This window comes from Amblyomma maculatum, chromosome 3, assembly GCF_055883805.1.
Source record: "Amblyomma maculatum isolate TAMU_Amacu chromosome 3, ASM5588380v1, whole genome shotgun sequence".
NCBI lineage: Eukaryota > Metazoa > Arthropoda > Arachnida > Ixodida > Ixodidae > Amblyomma > Amblyomma maculatum.
Window position 1 is genome coordinate 190,256,391 of NC_139346.1, and position 21,592 is coordinate 190,277,982.

General features: G+C 45.2%; 1 protein-coding gene across 2 annotated transcripts in view; it reads left to right on the forward strand.

The window, feature by feature from the left end:
* Window positions 1-16,996: 16,996 nt before the first annotated feature.
* LOC146197260 (monocarboxylate transporter 12-like) overlaps window positions 16,997-21,592 on the forward strand; it is a 26,476-nt gene continuing 21,880 nt past the window's right edge. The window contains exon 1 of one of the 2 annotated variants that reach the window (XM_084599059.1): window positions 16,997-17,286. The gene's annotated coding sequence lies outside the window, so the exon portion shown is untranslated. The remainder of the gene's footprint in view (window positions 17,287-21,592) is intronic. The other variant, XM_084599058.1, reaches the window with a different exon arrangement.

Genomic DNA, 21,592 nt, shown 5'->3' on the forward strand with positions numbered 1-21,592 from the left:
ATAGGGTACGTTGCAGTCTGAAGACTCCTCAAATGCGATATGGAGCACAAAATTACTACTCGAATTAAGACCTAACGCGTGTAAGGGATTCGCACCGACAACCTTTGGTGCTCGAAACCGTAATGAGGGTGACCTTTGGAGGGCCATGGCGGCCGAACCAGCGGTCGCCGTGGCACGCCACTGAGCTAACACCCTTCAGTCGAACGCCGTATCGGCGGTGCGCTCTCTCTCTTTTTGTTTCATTTATTCGAAGCAATTCATCGTAGAAATCCTTCTGGTATTTCCAGTGCTTCGCTGCAACGAATCATCGCCGAGATGTGGTAGTCCTCCGAGACCAACAAGCTTCCTGCAGTTTCGCAGTCCGGTGCAAGCTGTGACAATTTTCACGGTCAGTATTCACATGAGCGAGGCAGCGTTTACGAACGGCATCAAATCAGTTAAAGAGAGCACTAGAAACCTCAAGAGACCTTGTTTCAACCAATGAGAAAGGAAGGAAGAGCAGGAGGACAAATGCAGCATGCAAAAGACAAAAGCGACTGTCGCGGGTGGATTCCACGAAACGGGCTCTGAAAACGAACGTAGAGACTGCTCGTGCCGGCATTTGGTGCTCGCGATACACCCGGTTTTTCACCACGGGCGAACGACCTCAGCGTAGGGCAGCGCAGAGAGGTCTGTATGCCGTCGTCTCGAGGCCGGGGAAGAGCCAAGGCGAACTCGCGCCCCTGCTGTGCACGCGGCCCCGTGGGGTGATGACAGCGTAGCTGGCCGCGGTCCACGCCTCGGAGCCGCGGTGGGTCTCCGGAACGGCCCCGCGTATTCCGGGAATTGAGCGAGGCTTGAAGCTTAGAAATAACGGACATGGGCAGCTGCAAGGAGGACCCGGAGAGGAGGGAAGACGACGACAAACGTCTTGGGGAAAACAAGGAACCAGTATAGTTATTACTGTTACATTCGTAGCTATACTTGCGTATTGCCTGAGTGTGCAATTGAATGTTATATGCACTGAGACTTACAAAGCAGAAAATAAATGGTAAATTCCTGCATTTTTAGTAGTGAAGGCTGATTACTTTGTCTATCTTCTTAAGGTGCCAAAATGACATTGAACGCTGGTGAATACCGAATATGGATAGACAGAATGCGTACCCGACCGCCGACGGCTGCGTTCCGATAGAGGCGGAACGGAGAGGCGTTCGTGTGCTGTGCGATGTGAGCGCAAGTTAAAGATCCCCAGGTGGCCGAAATTGCTACGAATCCCTCCACTACGGCACCTCTTTCTCTCTTTCTGCTTTCACTCTCACCTTCCTCTCTTCCCTTACGGCTCAGTTTAGGGGCGCACAGAACAAGTGTGACAGACACTGCGTCTTTCTTTTCCTGTGAACCAATTATTATTATTATTGTTACTATTATTATTAACTTTATTTGTAAGCTTTAAGAGCGATGTAATCAATATATATACGTTACAATACCTCGCAAATAGATATACGAATTCGCCAGTAAGAAATTCATGTATAAACAAATTAAAATGTTGAGTGCATGACAAAGCATTTTGTAACATAATTTAAAAAAATTCCGAGAGCACTGTGGAATCTACACTGCAGAAATGCGAAAACATGAGCGTTGCTGCTGCATATGATGCATCACATGTGCTCTCATTATCATTATCAAATAAATGCACTGCCATTATCATCGCTACTGTCTTCAATGTCATTATCACCAAGTGCAGCGTCATTGTCATTGCTTCTCTCATCTTCACGGTATACAAGACGATTCAGGACACCGCCTGGCGGTGTCCTGAACGCGATCCGCGTACACATGTCGATTTTCTTGTCACGAAATTTGTCAAGATAAAAGATAAGAAAAGAAACCTTCGTATGATAATCACCGATTTTAAGGCGCATATCTAACAACACTAGATAGGCTGTATTACTCTCACGAGATCATTAGCGGCTAATCTTAAGTTGAGAGCACCGTTAGACGTAGATTTTCGATAGTGCCCAAGGCTTGATGAGATGCAGACGCACCGCAAAATTCTAGACAAGCTCTCTTTAGCGGGACGTTTTCCCTCAACGCATTTCTTTTCTCAGCCGAGGATTGCACCGTGGCACTATACCGACAGGACATAAGCGTTCCAAAATCTCTCAGTAGGCTTCAATCTTTTTTCTACCTATAGTACCAAAAATGCGCTCAGCTCTTTTCCTGTGTAGCAATATTGAGTACTTGGTGTGAGCGCAGAGTAAAATTCAAAGCGAGATTTTGCTATACACCAGAAGATTATACCATCACCATCAGAGTGTTCATAACAGTATGTTGTTGTTTTTTTCTTCTCATAGTTAATGAGAAAAACGCCCTACTTTTTTAACGCGAGAGCATTAGCGTCACTATGTGGAGAACAATTGAACGTTGGCAACGTTGAAGTCGGTGTCAGCATCGGCATAGGCGTTGACCGTGTCAAACCTCGCAGCATTGAAAAACACGACCAACTTTCCAACACCGCCGGCTTTCAATGCGATAGCGATAACGTTAGTAGCCGTATTAAAGATTACCCGACGTCATAGACGTCTACCGCTTGGGGGCTTCGTAGCCTCGAAAACTCGCAAGCATACCTCGGGCAGGCGGTACCTGAAAGGTGACAAACACTAGGACCCTTACACCCCTCATTCAAATTCAAGCAATCTCGAAAAATCATGAGGATGCCTGCAGAGGGAGGTGGTAGGTGGCAGATGACAAACACCCGGAATCTTGAAGCTCGTTTGAAGCTCGCAGCTTCAAAAAGTTGTGAACATGCACCTAATAGGTGCAGAAACGCAATTGCTCTTAGGCCTGTTGGTACATATCAAAATTGTAACAAAATGGGAGCACCAACATATACAAAAGGCGCTTAGAAGAGACCTTATAGACACGAAAGCCGCTGGTCTTGCGCCTGTGGTTTATAATATTTACAATTTCGGCACGAAACAATATCCAAACATTTTATATTCAATAAGCCACAATTATAAGTCCAGCGCCGCCCGCACGTCTCTTCTTGTTTACGCGTCTTCTGTATTTGCTGGTACTTCCATGCAGTAGCGCACCGGCGCTCATTTTGTTTCGGTAGGGAAGTCATTGGAAATGTGACTGTTCAACGGGTTGTAAGACGTCATGAGACCAGACGGCATGGTCGAGTTGGAAGGATACTACAACTCGAACAGCTCCTCTCAAAAAGAAAGGTGAGATGTTAATCGAACACACTGAGACCTTTGCACAAGTGTTTGTGGCTTCGCCATCTCAAAAATTCTTGAGCATGCCTCTGAGAGGTGAGATAGGTGTGTCCACTTCTCTAACCACAAGGCTATGATGTCTGCAATTGAGCTCAAACTTTCACCTGAACGGAATGTCGAAAGCTAGAGGACCTCTCATGCGGTCTGTAAGTGACCCAAAAGGAAATTGCTATCGCACAATAAATTATTCAAAGACGAACATTAATTTTCCGGCCATTTCTTTACGTAGGCAATAGCAACACTCTCACGTATATGCCGCAGGATTCTCAATAAGTGTCTGTGATTTCTTTCTTTTCACGTTGCACAGCTGAGTGCGATCGCAGGATAAACCTTAAAATGTTGAGTTCGTTAAGGAACATAGAAGTTCACAACACTATCACGCAATATTACAGTTGCCAGAAAAATTAACTTGATTCCCCCCTGAACACACGACTTCGGCTTCTGATCGTGCCACTGGCTAGCAGCAAGTCATCAATTGTTTGCTCTGGATTCCGTGCAAAGCGCAAAGACGGCTTCCTTGCTACTATGTTCTGGCGATTTGCTAAGCATGCTGTCTTGATAAACTAGGAGAGAGTGATGAAGTCTAAATATGGAGGTTTTGTTAAAAAGTTTAACCTGCATGTTCGGAGCACGCTCGGAAAGTCAGTTACTCGGGTGAAATCTCTATCTGCAGAGTAGGACGACCTTATAAGTTTTGATACAAAGTGAACATTCACGTGGAAGACGTACAGTTGTCGTCAAAAGTCCTGAAACCAAATGATTTCTGTCTCAGTCGCAAAATGAAGCCGTCACAGTGCCATTAAAGAATGACTTGCCGTGATTGCTATCAGACAGTTTCTGGCGGTGGTAATAAATATTTTCCCGATATTTTAAATGCCTTTTCATCTTTAATGACGGTGTGATGGATTCATTTTGCAGCTGGGACAGAACTCTTTTGGCTTCAGGGCTTTTGACCAAGACCGTGATGTTTGTTGTAGCAGTGTCTATATACGCTTAATGCCATACCAGAATGTGAAAGATCTGGATTGCAGCTTGTAACACTTGCAAATGGACCTTCTGCACATCCAACATATAATTCTTAGTGCAAATCTAGCTAGGTGATAGGTGGTTTGAAGTGAGAGGAGAAACTCATAGGCCGTTACGAATGCAAATGTAAAGCGGAATTCTGTGCCAGCTGTTGTACTGCTTTATGTGCCATTTGTTTCTCTATAGTGGCGCCCTCCCTGCGCGGAAACTGGAACAGCGTGAGTGCTAGTTCGAGCTGCAGCGCATAGTAGGCGCTATCGGTGCTGCGATTTATGCTCCGGGCAGGACATGAAGGAAGAAAAGTATGGTTGGTTGGTTTGTGGGGTTTAACGTCCCAAAGCGACTCAGGCTATGAGAGACGCGGAAGAAAAGTATAGAAGAGGCCATTGCAGTTCTCCTATTTAAACGTCCCAGGCGTGGCGTGCGACCATCTCCAATTTCATGAACTAAATTATGGTAGTCGCTGGTATAGGTAATAGAAAAATTCCAGATTTTTTTCCTGGCGAAAAAAAAAAATCGTTTAAGCACGTCTTGAAGCATGAGCTTGGTGCGAATACGGGAGCTGGAAAAAAAATTAAATCCATATATTTCGCATACATTTCTATTGACATTTTTCCTACATCTTCACATGTCAGTTTACACTTCAGTATAGTTACTTGATGAAAAATGAGTTTTGTGAAAATTTCATGTTTATTTCAATATCTACAAAGTATTTATTTTTAGGCTCAATAAATATTTTTATCGCTATACGCTTAATGATCCTATTACTAAGAAAATACGGCGTCGGCATCAGCGGTGTGAACGAAAAATTGCGACCATGCCGCTGGCAGCTAGCCGCTTACATGACCGAACAGTGATTCTTCGATTGTTTGCGCGACTTGAAGACACCGCCTACCACACATGTTATCGGAAAATTGCGGGAAGCTCGACTCTATTGATACTTCAGTCTATTGTCTATCTAGACCATGTAGGTTCCACGAAAAAAAAAAATGCTTTAAGGAAGCCAATAGTTTTGATGTTTGCTCATTTACGTAGGAAAGTGCAACAAAAATCAACCTTCAAGTGCTCTTGCATTCCGAATCAGGCGCGCTATACACCTTGGCTACGTGGACACGCTAATACGGCTCGGATTAGGCGGGTCTTTATTTGTAGGGCGGTCGCCTACGATATCGCGCCATACCATTAAAAGTGGAACTTGAGTGCACTCCATATTTATTTATTTATTTATTTATTTTTTGCAATTGACAAGATATTGTACTAAAAAGAAAAAATTAATTTCGATCATGAGCTGTACTTCTGTTTGCAGAACAAAAATGCAAATACGTGGAAATCGTCAATATTTTTCCACATCGACTGTAAATTACACGTACTGACGTTTCACCTAAATATATCACAGTCCACTCCATGGAGAGTTCAGTTTATTGCCGATTAGGCCACGCTGTTTACACGAAAAAACGATGCTTTAAGGAAGACAGTAGTTTTGAAGTTTAGCAGCCGCTGCGGAGTGAGTGTACGGTGCCACACCTGCAATTTAACGAAAAACTACACAGTGCTATATGATGCTACAGTTCAATTGGTCATGCTGTAATCCGTGCAGAGTGCTGCCTGGCCTAAAATGAGAATGAGAATTCCCAAAAATTAGAAACTGTCGATGTTTACTTCGATGATCTTATTAACGGAATTGGACGACGCGGATCCCTTCAAGAACGTGAAAAATACTCTCAGTGCCTACAGGAAACCGGTCTCATGATCAAGCTAGCAAAACATTCGTTCCTAGCTACAGAGTTTGCGTACCTGCATCATGTCATAAATACAGATAACGCGAGTGAAGCTGTTTTTCGATAACAGCGTCCAAGGATAAAAGCAATGGTCTGTGTTCTTGACTTGGTGCTACTCCACCAACTCCCAAGTACCTGTACCTATTTCTGTATCTGTGAATTGTGAGCTATCTCAACGACCGCCCTGTTTCCATGACTACGCCCGATAGAGATACTATACGTCCCATGCAGAGCGACGGCCACGCCCCTAGTGACGGAGTTAATAAGTAAATCCGGGAGCAGAGACGGCCGCGTCGTCTGCTGGCCGTGTGTTTCTGTCCAGTCGTCGCGCTATGAATTCGTTTTGCACGGCTTTTGAATCATTGTACAAACAGCAACCGATGCAGTGCACTGTAAAACAAACTACGGGGCATCTCCAGCAACAGTTCTTCCTTGAATAAACGTTCGCAAGCTATAAAAAATGCGCTTGAGATTGTATTTACTCGTCTCAATTCGGCAAGCAATACGACCGAGAGCTGTTTGAGTTCACCTCGCGTTAAGAAACCGCTTGTCATTCCTGTCTCATGCTCTTATACTTCGATATGAAACTTATACTTGAAACAATATCAGCGCGTCATCGCGAATTTTATGACGGCCGGTGCCATTCGCTTTTAGGTACAATAAACAAAAATGTTGGTCACTGCGTAAACCTGTAATAGTTGATTTATACTTTAATATAGTTCATTAATAACTTGTAATGTAACCTGTAATAGTTCATTTATCTAGTGCAGAGTTGTATATTTTTGTGGCGGTTAAATTTTTAAGTCATTCCATTTGCCCTGAATGCGAAGTAAAATACGCATATGATGAGCGTCAGTTACGAAATGTAAGGAAACACACAGTGCTCCAAACACATGACACATGACTGTAAGTGGTGCTTGTTAAGAACCGCTTCTCTAAATATTTTGTCCCTTTACCTACGCACATAAGCTTTACGAAGCGTAGAATTTATCGAAGATTGTGAGTGCTCGCTTTATGACGTTTCAACCATTTCCGACTGTATAGGCTATTAAACGTGTCATCGGTCGGAATCTGATCCATCGTTATGGCTAATCTCGTGAGGGATGCTTTAAACATGGGGGCGATGAATGAAATATCCCCTATTAATATCAGAAGATGATTGCGTTGTCAAACCTTGTTCGCATCGCGAATAATAGTTCGATCTTAATTCAGCTTGAACCAGCGAGCCTTCACGACCTATGAGCATGAGTCTGTCTTGCAAATCGAAAGTCCTGGGGGCCTCAAAAATTCACAGCGCCATTAAAGTACTGCGAGTTCGGCCGATGGTGCGGTATACCTACTAGGCTGGCATGATGTAACGGCGGGTGGCGCAGAATGTACGTCGAGGCATGTTACCATGAGGACACAAGAAAAGGGCTTGCAAAGCAAAGGCATGGTAAATGGAAAAGAAAAAGAAAACTGTGAATATTCTGCTGAAGTAATGGAGCAGTCGATGCAGCTTATACATACAGTTAAGCAGGGCTCAACATCGCAGGTGGACATTTTGCGCTTGCTTGTAGGAGGCACCTGACACTTGCACGCATTAAGTCCTAACAGATGGCTGTAGCATCATCAATGTTTTGACTTCTACATAAAGTATTCCCTTAATTTTATGGTTTAAGCCACCGTAGAAACAAAATCGGCTGGACCTGAAAAAACAAAAACAAAAATCGCCGCCTCGAACGCAGGCAGTTCTCGCAGCGACGTATCAGTAGCGGCAACTCGTTTCCAGGAAGGACTTTTCAAAACGACCGCTAGGCGGCCTTCAATGGCGCCCCTATAGGCGGTGAACGGGGCGTATACCCGCCATCAGGTCAGTCGTGCAGTTCCATAGGTAGGTTTATTTACCGTTGCTCGAATTGGCCTGGTGAGTGAACTGCCAACTAAGATCCACTGCAGTGCATATGCTGACAACATCTGCATCTGGCCTTCTGGTTCGATGTGCCCACAACTACGTTTGAGATTGCAACGAGCTGTTTCATTGGCATAGATGTACCTACCACGTCAAGGTTTGCTCTTGGCGGCAGAAAAGTATGCAGTGGTCGCATTTACGGGAAAATGTGTCAGCCGCTACCCGATTACTCTTCATGGAGTTGTGATACCGTATATCTCCAATCACATGTTTTGGGACTAAGTATTGACCGCAGGCTATCATAGTCGTAATATATCAATATGGCGAAGAAAAGGTTTGTCAATTCTTGCCATGTTGTTCACTTCATAGCAGGCATCAAATGGGTCTCAATTGAGCGCTCCCTACTGCGGCTTTCCGCGACTCTAGGCTACATCTGATAGCGTCTCCCAGTACTCTCGATAATGAGCATCTCCTCCTTGCTGACTTTAGCGAGCGTGCAAGCGAAGGCGCTGAAGATATGCCTTGGATTGCCCAGATGCGCCTCTAACAAAGGCACAGTATCGACATACTTGTCACACGAACCATTTCATGTGTATTTACGAGCACTTACACGGCACCGTTGTCACCCACTGATGAAGATACTGGATGAGCAGCCGGACTACAGTTTTACAAGTGCACGTCGCTGCCATCAGTCGCAAGAACCAACAGGCCATTCCCTCCCATATCATCCCGTCCAACCACCATGGGTGATGGGCAAACCTTCGGTGCGCCTACGTGTTCCCGGAATGCTAAAGAAATTCATGGTGCCACTTAGTGGTTTCAAACAACTTACTCTGGCGCACATCTGGTCAGAATATCAGGATTATATTCATGTATACACCGACGGATCTTTTTTAGCTACAGGCAGACGTAGCAGCCGTGGTGAAAACGACTCTCAATTTCATTCTGTGGGATAATTTAACGTCAACCGCTGCTGAACTTGTAGCCCTTCGGGAATCTATTCGCTACATATGCGGGGAACCACCTCAAGAATGGTGTATATTCACGGACTCAAAGACTACATTGCAAATTTTGGAAAATTTCTTACGCCACACCGCTTCATCAGTCTCTGGCACTGAAAATCATGGAGCTCCTTACATGTGCCCGACTGCAAGACAACAGGGTTATGTTTAAATGGATGCCTGCCCACTGCGGGTTCCGTGGAAATGAGCACGCCGATGCTGAAGAGCACCATCAGCAGTGGCCTCCAAAGGTATGCCTTCAAGTGCGGATACCATGTGTCTTCTTACGAACTGTAGGAAGAATACTAAGGCAGTTGACTGGGCCCAGCAAGACGTCCGAAGCATCCGTCTAAGAAGACTCGATCGAACACTGTCACTTTATGCTCCGCGTGAAATTCAACGCCATCATGCATGCTTGCTACATAAACTTCGTTTAAACGTGGCTTTCACGCGCAGGTATTTGCGTTTAATGGAACAGTCGGACTCCCCCTAGTGCTCAACTTGTAGCACCACAGAGACTGTGGACCATATATTATTGGTATGCCCAGTGTGAGCGCGTGAACGAAAAGAGCTAGCTGCTTCTTTGAAGCATTAGAGCAGGAGTCCTCTGTCGGTGTAGTTGCTGCTGGGCGCTTGGCAGGACAAGCGAAAGGGTGTACAGGCAGTGCGTGCTCTTTGCCGTTTTTTGTGCAACACGGGACTTGACTCACGTTTGTTACACAAGTTGCCATGCCTGTATACATTTTCGTGTCTTCTCCCACATCTTCACCCACCATGGTCCTCTTTCTTCTCCTCTTCACCTTCCCTAGAGCAGTATAGCAGGCCAAATATTAATAATTTCAGCCAACCTCACTGCCATTCCTATCAATAAAACATCTATCTATTGGTACGGCTCCGGCACATGGTCCTTGCTGCAGAGCCTGGTGGTTACAAAAGACGCCGGATCAAGTCTCCATAAACAAGACCTTGCTTTCTGGCCCTTTCATTCTGACACTTTCAATTGTGGTGTGCCGCTTCAAATTTAATATTCGCTACTGCTAACCAGATTAATTTGTCAACGACCACAAGGCCTCACTGAAAACGCCGTCGGCGAACCGTGAGTATGGCCCATTTCTCACTGGCATGCTGTGGCATAGACTCGTTCACGGCATTACCGATGCCCTAGTGCGACAGCGTCTGCTTTAAAACCAAAGCTGACGTTCCAATCAGCAGTCAATTCAGCTCCTTGTTACGGTGAAGGCCGAACAAATATTTGAGCGTGTTGGTACATCTTCGAAAGCTTCACCAGCGCAGCGACAGGGAACTTTCTTTTGTGTCCCTTGTCGAAGCGCTGATGGAGGCCGCTAAAACTGACTCAAGCATGCTGATTCAAGCTCAGGACATGTCCGAAGCTCATACAGTTGACACTGCAATGCCTACGCAGATGAAACATAACTTTTTATCGCTGTGGAAAGTCGTATTACGCCCCTGCATGCCAGCATGGCAAATCCCGGAGCAACGCACTCAGTAAGATAGGGCATTTATCAAGAGTAGGCCGCTCGACGAAAATTACTCGCAGGCAGGTCTCGTCGAATGGAGCCGGGCATGGGAGCCAGCGTCTTTACATAGGCGTCCTTGGGGCTCGGCTCTTACAACACTATAACAGCGTACTTCTGCAGAAAATTATCAGTGCCAAAGTCCCCGTTTTGCATAATATTGTCGCCGTTGTGAACAAAGGTGACCGGCATGGCTCTGGGACGTGAAAGCGAGCAGCTCACAAGGCCGGGCACTCATTCGTCGCAGGGTTTTGGGATGTCAGGAAATCCCGTGATATGGTCGGTTTGGTTGAATCAATCAGTCTGGTCTTCTCAACTGGGATGGGTGGAGGAGAGAAATCGCACTTTTCTCTACCTTGCATCCTGAGTTAGGCATGCTATCCTTATGACACGCTGGCACGTTTGGTTCGGTTTGGTTGATTGAGTTTAACGTTCCAACGCGACTCTGGCTATGAAGGCTGCTGTAGTTGAGGGCTCCAGAAATTTCTACCACTTGTGATTGTTTAACGTGCACGGACATCGCACAGTACACGGGCGCCTTGATTTTTGCCGCCATCTAAAAGCGGCCGCCGCGGCCTGGATTCGATCCCGCGTCCTTGGATTCAGCAGTCGAGCGGTGTAAGCATTGAGCCACAGCGGCGGTGCGCGCGATTGTTCGTGCGATTTTGGTTTAAATTGCACTTTATACCAATGTAGGCTGTATTTCAGATAATAAGTTGCTACGACTTTATGTTCGAGAGTATGAGCGACATAACAGAGGAAAAAGACTCTACTCAAGGCAAAAGTCGCTCATCAGGATGTGTCTGATTTGGCCTCTATTTAACCTTGAGAATCACAGCATGGCAGCGGGGTGGCTCATACGTGCATTAAGGTATAGTCTGGTGAATATAGCTTACCCAACACCTCACCATGATAATGAATGTCCATCATGGTGGGTATGATTTCAACCTTTGACCTCTGATATGTACCGTTTTGACTTTGCTACTAAACCGAGCTCCCACTCGTCGAACTATAGTTTCAACCATAGGTTAAAAAAGGCATTTTTTCTTAACTACAAATTGAGAATAGTTAGAGCACGTTATTTGTTATGTCCCCTGTTTATCCTACACCTAAGTTATGTATATATAAACATTTCTCCGTTAGATCCATCAAAACGACAAATTTTTCTTTATCAAAGGTATGACGAGCATGTGACAGATACTGAGGCTCTAAATGCAGAAGCATTGATCTATTGTTTGCAAATTTCTTTAGCCCATATCGCAATGATAAGTAAAAGAAGTAAGCTTGGTTAATGCGATTGACATGGTTGGCGTCTCTATGGGTTTAAACGTGACGTAGACTATGAGGGACGCCGTAGTGGAGGTATCCGGAAATTTGGGCCTCTGGTTCTCCAATACGTACTCCATTTAAAAGTACAACACGGGTACCCTGACAGTTACAAAAGAAGGAGGGCAGGTACCAGGCTGCCTCTAGCTTTAATTCCCGGCTGTCTATATGCCAATATGGCGCAGTCTCACTCCCGCGCGCCCCTTTAATAAACCTCTTCCTCCTTCTTCTTGTTCTGTTTGCCAATTCCTGCGCGAATCTGCAACACGCTCCGCGCCCTGAGGTGAGATGTAGCTTGAAGCTGGAACAGTGTCATATCAATGCTCTCTGACGACCACCATAATGAAGTCGGGACTAACATCTCGCTTGTGAATCTCGCCAACGATAACATGAGATGCTCCACGAAGACCATCTTCCAAATTTCGCAACAGATAAGGGCCGTGGCAGCACAGATTCGAATCACACACTATAGCCCACACTATGATCAAATTCTTCCGAGCATTATTTTGTCTAACGCCAAGCAACATAATGCGCTGATTCGTCGGGCTGAGTTACCGCAACACATCACTCATCATCAATGCCTTGGTTCATGGAGGAGTCCAGTATTTGCTGTCTCACCTGAATTGTTCTCTCGCAGCCTGTGACACCCCTTATGATGACGACCAGCGACTAACGGATGCCATCCAAGATGCTCTCATAAGTATTATAGACCGGAAGTTGATTGCGTTTGTCAATCATCTGCTTCAGTTTTGCGTCGAGGTTCACCTGATGGTGGTAACTTCTTAAGATATAATCGCTGATCTGTTTGCGTCATCATAGCCATGGGTACCTCTTCAACGTTACATGATGTCTACAGGTTCTGATTTTGTTGGGCGAGTACCAAAGCACCACCTCTCCTGGTATCGGATGTGAGACCACTTGTGGGCTTCCAGGGCGCTTGTTATTTTGAGAGAAAAGGTCCACTCAGCTGTTCCGTATTTTTTTTTTTTCTTGGGCAGTGACAGTATCGACGCCCAGGACACTAATACTTTTATGCAGTTCCTGTGGACCTCTGCTTTGAGGTTCACTTCATAAGACTCCGGTTTGCTCTGTCTTCTTTCTGACCACCGTGTAGGGCTCGGCGGAGCCAAGTTGGAAAAGTAAGAGAAAGGGCGCAGCACTTGGAGGCCATCTTCCTGTAATATCCCCTGATCCCTGTCAATTATTTTCATTCTCAGCTTACACACAACAATTACTAATTCGGCAAATAAGGTCTTGTTCCTGATTCATTCCACTTCACTGTAAGCTTAATCGGCCAATTATCTTGTTCACCTGCATAAACATGTCACCTCGACGCTGGTTCTAGGCACATATAACTGATGCCAGCACTGTGACACAACACACCACCACATTCCAACAAAACGGTCTGGGCTTGCTCTGCATTCTTTTTCTGCGCTATGACTTTTTTTCTGTGCTTGTGAAACAAAGGCCGCTACTTTTCCAGGCTGTTCGATGATTCGTTCTCTTTATTCTCCAACATTACGCACTTCACAAGTGCTTGCGGCATTACACGACTCAGTTCTTGTGCTTGTGCAATAACACCGGAGACAAGCTCTTGGTTCTCCACCTAGGCCTCTTTCGTAAGGTCTACAGAGGTCGGCGTGTCTGCTAGAATCGCTGTCTAGACTTCTTCCTTTAGCATAATACCTTCACAAGTTGCACTGTTTAGCTCTTCGAGGGAAGCTCTCTGCTGTTCGCTTCTTTTTTTTTTTCTTTGAGCCACTGACTGCGCTTCCATCATTTTCTGTTGACGGCTTCTGGAGGCCTTAAATGAGGTCGCTACATCCCATAAGCTTCTCCTTGTATCATATCTTCTCAGATCAATAAAGCCTATCCCTTTGGATGATTGCTCCGTGCGTGTGTCGTCAGGCACAGGATCAACATGCAGCGCTCGTTCGCAGTCTTCTTTTATTGGGGGTCCGAAAGGAATCTTGCTTGTAAAGCACAGAAGCCGCTCGATCTTATACGTTTGTAACCGGGTAGGTGCTTCATTTACTCTAGGAGAGAGCCATCTGGATCGGTCCCTGGTGGCAGTAAATCTTGCCCAAAGGTGTTTCCCAAAGGACGGCAGCCGCTAATAGGTGACTGCTGACATCGCTCTGGTCCCACTTAAAATCGTCACTCTCTGCAATGCCTCGTCGTACTGTCCTTTCCTCCGTTGATGCCTTCGTGGTTGGCTCGAATAAACTGAAATCGGGCATCGGCATGATAACGGTGCCACTTACGACTTGCCTCTTTTTAAGCTTAATGACGGAATCGGTGGATAAGTCGAAAGGTGGTTCGGTGAAAATTTCCGGTAAAGCTGCGTTCGTAGACGATGTAGCTGCTGCAGGGAGCTTATCTGCTGCCTTAATAAAACGGCGGCTGTCGGGCAGTGGCAGTAGGAGCCTGAAGCCCCTCGATGCGGAGGGTGAGGAGTGTCATCGTTCGTGTGGCAGTTTCCTCGTACTCTTGTAGAGCTGCGATTTGTTCCGCACAAATGTGAATTTTAAAAGCCTACATCTCATTAAGCACGCGTAAACTGTCATAGCAGCTTTTCAGACTCACGCGAATGACCTTTAAGTCTATATTAGTTCCTGTGTTCGATTTCAGTATATTTCACTTGCCTCTTGGCACAGCCGGGTCTGAAAAGCTCGTTGAATGACGCGCTTCCTTTTGATGCTTTCCATGGCGTCTCGATGAAGCCCACTTCGTCTCTCTCCGGTGAGGTTTGCTGGTGGAGCTACTGGTATCTTCCTGGAGGGTCGTTCGAGTTCCTGTAACCTCCAGGAAGGATCGATGGAGGACCTCACAAACTTCCGTGTGTTTCGGCACAAAACAAATATAGAAGTAGTGCAGACACCAGGCCGCCTCTAGCTATATTAAATTAGAAGGGAGGACCTGGGGTAGAAAAGAGCCCTTGCCTGTCGGACAATAAAGTTGGTTCACTCACTCACCAGCCGTTAATATGCCAATTTGGCACTCAGTCCCCTTAGCGCGTGCTCTTAGTCCCAATCCTCTTCTTCCTCCTCCTTGTTCTGAATGCAGATTCTTGTGCTAATTCAGCAAAAGTATCGAGGCCTGGTCGCCGGGGCCCCTATCGAATCCGAGAGAAATCAAAACAGGGACTTTTCAAGTTCGCACCCGTAGATACCGTCCTGTAAAAACATCTATGACGTCTACTATCAGCAAGTTCCTGTTGTCTTGACACTGAGGGAGGTCTTAACTAATATTATACCATTACCATATGCGTGCTGTCCAAATTTCTGTTAAAACTAGCACAAACTTTGTGGCGACCAAATTTTTGCTTTTTGTTTTCTTTTTTTTGCGAGTTGTATATAGCTCCGTCGTCATTTGAGATCGTCATGTTTCTCCTATTTAGAACCAGAAACAGAAAACTGGCGGGCTCTTCTGTGGTGGGTGTGCTTCTTTAGGTGCTTTGAGTTCTATAATATTTGTTATGACCAGTTCGTCTTGCTGGATGAAATCGCAACGCTATAAAATGATTGGTAAGATATTTAACGTAAGAACTTTTTAACAGCTTATGAACAAGACACATCTTTACTTCTTCTCTGCTGACACGCAGCCAATCGTACTGCACTATCGAATTAGCCCAGATAATAAACGTTCGAGAACTACATTTTTCCTGAATGCCGTCTCTGATTCTTGAGGAAAGGCTGTTGGGCGTCCTGTGATTTTCTAGAACAGCTCAGCTCAAATGCCAGCGGTCTGTCCGTGAGCTCTGTGGGATTGTGTGTGCGCGATGTTCATGAAAAGACCGCAGATTTTTCAAGTGAATATGGCGTGTGTTCTCTTCAGGAAATTCTAAAACGCGTCAAAACTCCAACACGACAACCGGAGGCGAGTTTAGGGGAGACGGGGCACAGTTACAGGGGCCTTCTTAGGTATTTTAGTTTTGTTTTCTTAAACCGGGCTCTTATCACTGCCCTAGCCTACATCACACCTTGTTGCTGTGGACTGACTATGTTGATTAGTCTTGGAAGGATTCCTTCCAAGGAAGAAGCCCGCGCATTGCGCATCTTTGCTAAGGGAAATTTAAACAAAAAAAGAGGGGGGGGGGGGGGGGCTTTGGTTGAAACTATGGAGAATGCTGGCGTACCCCCCGGTCGAGCAGGCGGTGGCGGTGCAGGCGTGAAAGCGGCCATGTGTATTGGATACGGTCAGCGGACTTTCTTTGCTCTGAAACAGCTGGTTGAAAGTTTATTTTTGTGTGCATAGCCGTACGTTTGCCCGTTCCGATTGGCTCGGGCGAGTATCTCCAGAATGTTGGGAAATGTATGAGAAGGGCTCTTTTGCGCCAAGCGTGTCAGGAGAAAGTTGGCCTCGTGTCTTGAGAGAGCGACGACCTTCATAGGTCGCTCCTCGGTGATGAGCTCCAAACATGTCGCGCGCTCTTTGTATGTATAAATATTTACTATTTTGTAGTAGATTTGTTGGTCAGTTTAAATTGTCATCCGGCCCTAAGTCTAATAAACCAAGCTAAATTAATGTTACCCCTCAAGCTGCAGGTCTCCTTCTTCAATTCACACTCCCGCAGCGTGGACGTGACTTCGTCAGGACTTCGTCACAAGACATGACCCGCTTCGTCAACCTTCGCTACAAGTGATGGACAACGTACTTCGCTACAGCTGCATTTGTTGGAAAATGAACAGAAGTATTTCGCACTGCACCGAAAATTTTAGATGTGTTTTCAGGAAGGGTAAGCAACTACGCTCGCCTTTTTCACCTCAGTGCTTTGCAGGCTAGAGACGAAGGGCTTCCTTGTGATCGGGTGTCTACTCTTTACATCCATTGCGTGAAAAGTTGTTTCCTCCTCCTCCTCCTCCTCCTCTGGTGTGCGTGTTAGTAATCACGTCTCGTTCTTGTTCGAGACTTTGTGCGTTGCGTGAGTGAAAACGAAGCGATAGAGCCGCCGCCTATTATCGCAGGCAATCTCTTCGCTTCGACAGCCCTTGCCACAATAGCGCGAAGTCCATTTCAGTTTAGAGCGCTTCTGCGGGGCAAGCTATCCCCAGTCCAGCTTTTCAAAGCAGCAGCACCAGTATGTCGAGTGGGTCGCACAACTTACACGCACAGATAAGTCGCTGTCGCGGCCTTCTCGCGTCGTCCGCCGTTGGATGCATGCCAGGCTCCACCCCCTGCTCTCGTAGGCCCCACCGGGATGCAGAGAGAGCGACTCGATGTGGCACTGATCTGAACGACGACTTTTTTACGGCTCTACAGCTGGCGGTCCATCACCGCCGCCGCGCAGCGTTCACACAGGTGCGGTTAGGAAACGCGACCGTGAAGGCTCGCTTTTGGGGACATCTGGAATTATGAAACAACCAGTCTCTGTTCACTGAGCCGCCAATGAGCTGGAGTGCAGTTGTTCTGTGACTATGGTTCGACGCTAAGCTTTACCGGAAAACTTCACCTACAACGCCATTAGCTCGTGTAAGTACCTTTCGAATCGCAAGCGCTAGCTACTGCTTCTTAATGGTGGATTTTAAGGGCGTCAGTCTAGCTGGTGCCGACGTTTTAAAAGTTGTTCATGTTGTCCGTAGAAAATGTTTACAAAATTTGTAACTCATGGCCGACGCTGTTTTAAGGAAGACTGATTAAAAGAAGGCTAATAATTAACTAATTCTGCAGTGTTCACCAAGTGTTATGTTGGGGACTTTTTGTGCAGTCAGGAATGACGAAAAACTGGTGAAGTTAAGGGAGAGTCAAAAGTTCCCAGGCCACAGATTCTGCTTCTGGTCGGTATATTCTTGTACTTGAGATCCAATTAAATTTATCAGTTATCTCAGAGGTCAGAATAAGGCTTCTACCCTCCACAGATATATTGAGATTTGGGGGCATCGTAGCTTCCTTACGATACTGTTCAGAAGCAGACCCTGTGACCTGGGAGCTTTTTACTACCTCCGTGCATGCAACTAAGTAATATGTCTGAAAAAATCGCGAACTGGAAAAAAAGGACGGCGAAAGAACAACAAGGACAGGCGTTATCTTTGTCATTTTCTCTCCGTCTTTGTTTCCAGTTCGCGCTTTTTTCAGCCATGAATGTCAAGCAATTTGGCAAAAGTTCGGCTCTTATAAGTAATATGTATTGCATTCTCAGTGATTATGCTCCTGAAGCCTAATCGCAGGGTATAATTAAAGAAAACCTAACGCGTAAGGCCAAGATGAACTAATATATGTCCTTAGTATTGCATAAATTAACTGTTAAATGCTCCAGATTGCCGGATGGCATCAAAGAAAGCTCGGGATTAAATATCAGAGCTTCCTTGAAGGATCCGAGACCCTCCCACAGGTGTTTAAATGGGATCTTTGACCCCCCACGCTCGAATGTAGGTACGGCATGAATACGAAGCAAGCAATGAACTTTTATTATTCTTTTTTGTGAAGGCGGAAAATCTTTCATCGGCATTTCCAAACTTGCAGCGTGACCTAGCAAAAATTATTAACATGTTTTATTAAACCCTAGGCGGAGAAAATAAAAAAAACGTAGCTCAGTCTGCGGTTGGAAGTGACTCATACCGCCCACGGGCCAATTTTCTCCGATTTCGGACTTTGTCGATGTTCACGCGATAATATTAAGAAATTTGGGAAGCTGTACTCGTCGTCTAAGGGCACATCAGCCTTGTTGTCCTATTCATTTTTTAATAATTTTCGTTCCATTTCCTTTTGGATAATTTATTGTTTACCATTATTTCCCGTGTAGCAGAATTTTTGTGGAGTCGAATTAAAACAGGCACTTTTTCTATAAAATGTATTTAAGCAATTTCCAAAAATTGATTTACATTTATTTACCTTACAAATTTTGCGTCTCAAAGCTTGGATCCTGTTCAAAGGCGATACATTACTTTATTTGTCTTTTATTGCGAAAGCAATACTGCTCGCAGTTTGAGCCGTCAGCGTGGCCCGGCGATGACCACCATTGACCTTTGACATTTAGACGACTCCCGTAGCCGACCCCAAGCTGGCAGGAGCTGCCAACATGGGTTTCGCGTTTCACATGGGACGGTTATGTCAGAATCAGCCTGCTAGGACCCTGACATACACGTTACTCCTAGAGCTCAATGAGGCACGTTCATACGGCTTGGTTAAAGAGGGGCTTTATATGTGGGCTGGGGAAGAAGAAGAAGAAGAAGAAGAAGAAGAAGAAGAAGAAGAAGAAGAAGAAGAAGAAGAAGAAGAAGAAGAAGAAGAAGAAGAAGAAGAAGAAGAAGAAGAAGAAGAAGAAGAAGAAGAAGAAGAAGAAGAAGAAGAAGAAGAAGAAGAAGAAGAAGAAGAAGAAGAAGAAGAAGAAGAAGAAGAAGAAGAAGAAGAAGAAGAAGAATGCTCGGTTATCCGCAGCTATTGCTTTCGCTCGACATTCGGTTCAGCAGCGTTGAACTCTTCTAATTTTTTTGTCCACATCACTAAACGATATGGTTTTGTGCATAGTATTGCATACGTTACAGGGGCCACTCATAGCTTCACTCTCAGCTGTTTTAAGTCAGATACCGCCGAGCACGCTGGCGTAGTGTGGGCGTCGTTTTTCTGATGTGTATGTGTCAATAAGAACACACACACCCTCATACACACACACACGCACGAACCCCCCCCCCCCACCCAAACACACACACACGCACACATTCACTCACACACGCACACGCGCACCCATACACACTCGAACACACACATACACGCACACACAATGTTTCGCATTGTCTGATCTCATAAAGATTTGTAACTGACTGTTTCAACTTGATAAATTTACAATATCTTTCGCGTACTGTTCCATTGATACGTCCTGTCCCTGCTATATAATCGGCCACAAGGCGAAAGGAATTGTACTGGTGGTAACTTAACATTTGCAAAACTTGTTCCGGTGCATTTTTTTCTTTATATTTATTTCACCTTCCTTGGATGGCTGCCTTGCATCACACTTAATTAGTTCTAGGTGTAGAAGAGCAACTTCATGTCAGCGTTGCTCGCGATTTTTTTTTTTTTTTTTTTCAGATTATGAGATACCTTTTCTCTGTACAGGACACTAGCGCTGTTCGTCTTCTTCACTGGCTGGTCAGCAGCGGTAATATATTTTCTGGCGTTCAGAAATCAATTACTGTACTATCTTTGACTGCAATTTCAAAGAATTTTTCTGTATTAAAGCATGCCATTTATTTGGCCATCAGAGCTGTTTGTGTTTGATGCACACAAGACATTTAAAGCGTGGATTTCCCGAACATTTTCACAAAAGAAACACATAGCGTGTATTCTACGCGTACACAAAGCATCGATAATCGAAAAAAAACAAATATGTGAGCAATGAAGGTGTGCCATTCGTTTTATCAGCAGGGAACGCTCTGAGACTGTTGTGCTAGCAAGAAACCGAACATCCTAGAAGTAGCCTGTTCAAAAATCCACCGGAACAAATTTGTATACCTTAGTTGTAATGCCTTTTATAGAACGCATTTGTCTTCTGGCCGGTTTTGCAGGGGGTAACATGGCTGTATCGGAAACAGACTACATGAGCACGCCAATAATATTGAAGACTTGTAACGTGAAAACAACGCAGTTATACATTGTTCTGAGTGCAAGAACTGTGAATTCCTGAACATAACCAAACTAATTGCCTAATGTTAAGACCCAACATTACTGCTGATTTTCGAGCCATATAAATGCAAAACTACCGAGACCCGTGCGTCCCCAATTCAATATTACAAGAATTTGCATTTCTAATTAGTCACGCCTGAATGCTTACTGATTGATGACTGATCACCGTGCGTGAGCTCGCCACAGGCTGCCTTTCCTGTCGCAATCAATCATTCGGTTGCTTGCGAGCGCAAGTGTCTGCCTGATCTCTCCAGCCCTGTCTGAGAGCGTTGTTCGCTTGTTTCCCTCACTTTCAGAAACAGTTGGCCCTATCTCTTCATAAATGACAAAACCAACAAGAACCGACAAACCGCACAGGAAAGACGGAGTATTTTATGCTCTTCTTCTCGAGCATCACTAGCGTTACAAGGTTTTTATCAGAAGTAGAGGCCACATTCCTAATATCACGTGTTAGGAATACATTCGCAGTGTTCAACACGTATATCCTTTCTTGTTACTGTCGATGCTTTGTGTTCAGTTTCCTGATTCTAAAAGCACCGGATAGCTATTCAGCTTACTGATCTCTTAATCCAACCTCGATCTTAAACACCAAGGTAATTAAAACTATTGTATCAGTGCTGGAAGAATGCTTTTAGAAAACGTTCTGGCGAGTTTTATTTCATTCAGAAAGCTAACGCTCAGACTGCGGCGTTTGTCAATACTGTAACTGACAGTACACAGTTTCCAAATGGTGTGTAGTCCACAGGTACCAGTCTGTCTGAACAAAAGAATAAACATTTTTGTTAGCATTTCAGCGCCCCTAAAAGGGCAACTCCGAAGTAATCCTCTGGTAAAAATTTTACTGTAGATTGCCCTCTCCGCCCTGACGCATTTTACCAAATTTGGGCGCCTTGCGGTAATTTATTCGTGTGCAACATGATATTAAAATCTGCGGTTATCGCAGCTTCAACTGAAACGATTTCTTTGTGACGTCACAAACTGTACACCCGCGTTACTGTCCACTTCCCGCGCCATCATTAAATTTTGAGGCCTGTATTTGGCTGTCTCAGACATTTTATGTACTCCCTCATAATCTTCATACTTATTTTCCACCACCCAGAGCGCGTGCGAGTGTTTTTACAATACTACCCGTGATGTCATCGTTTCGTCGATTGGAGCA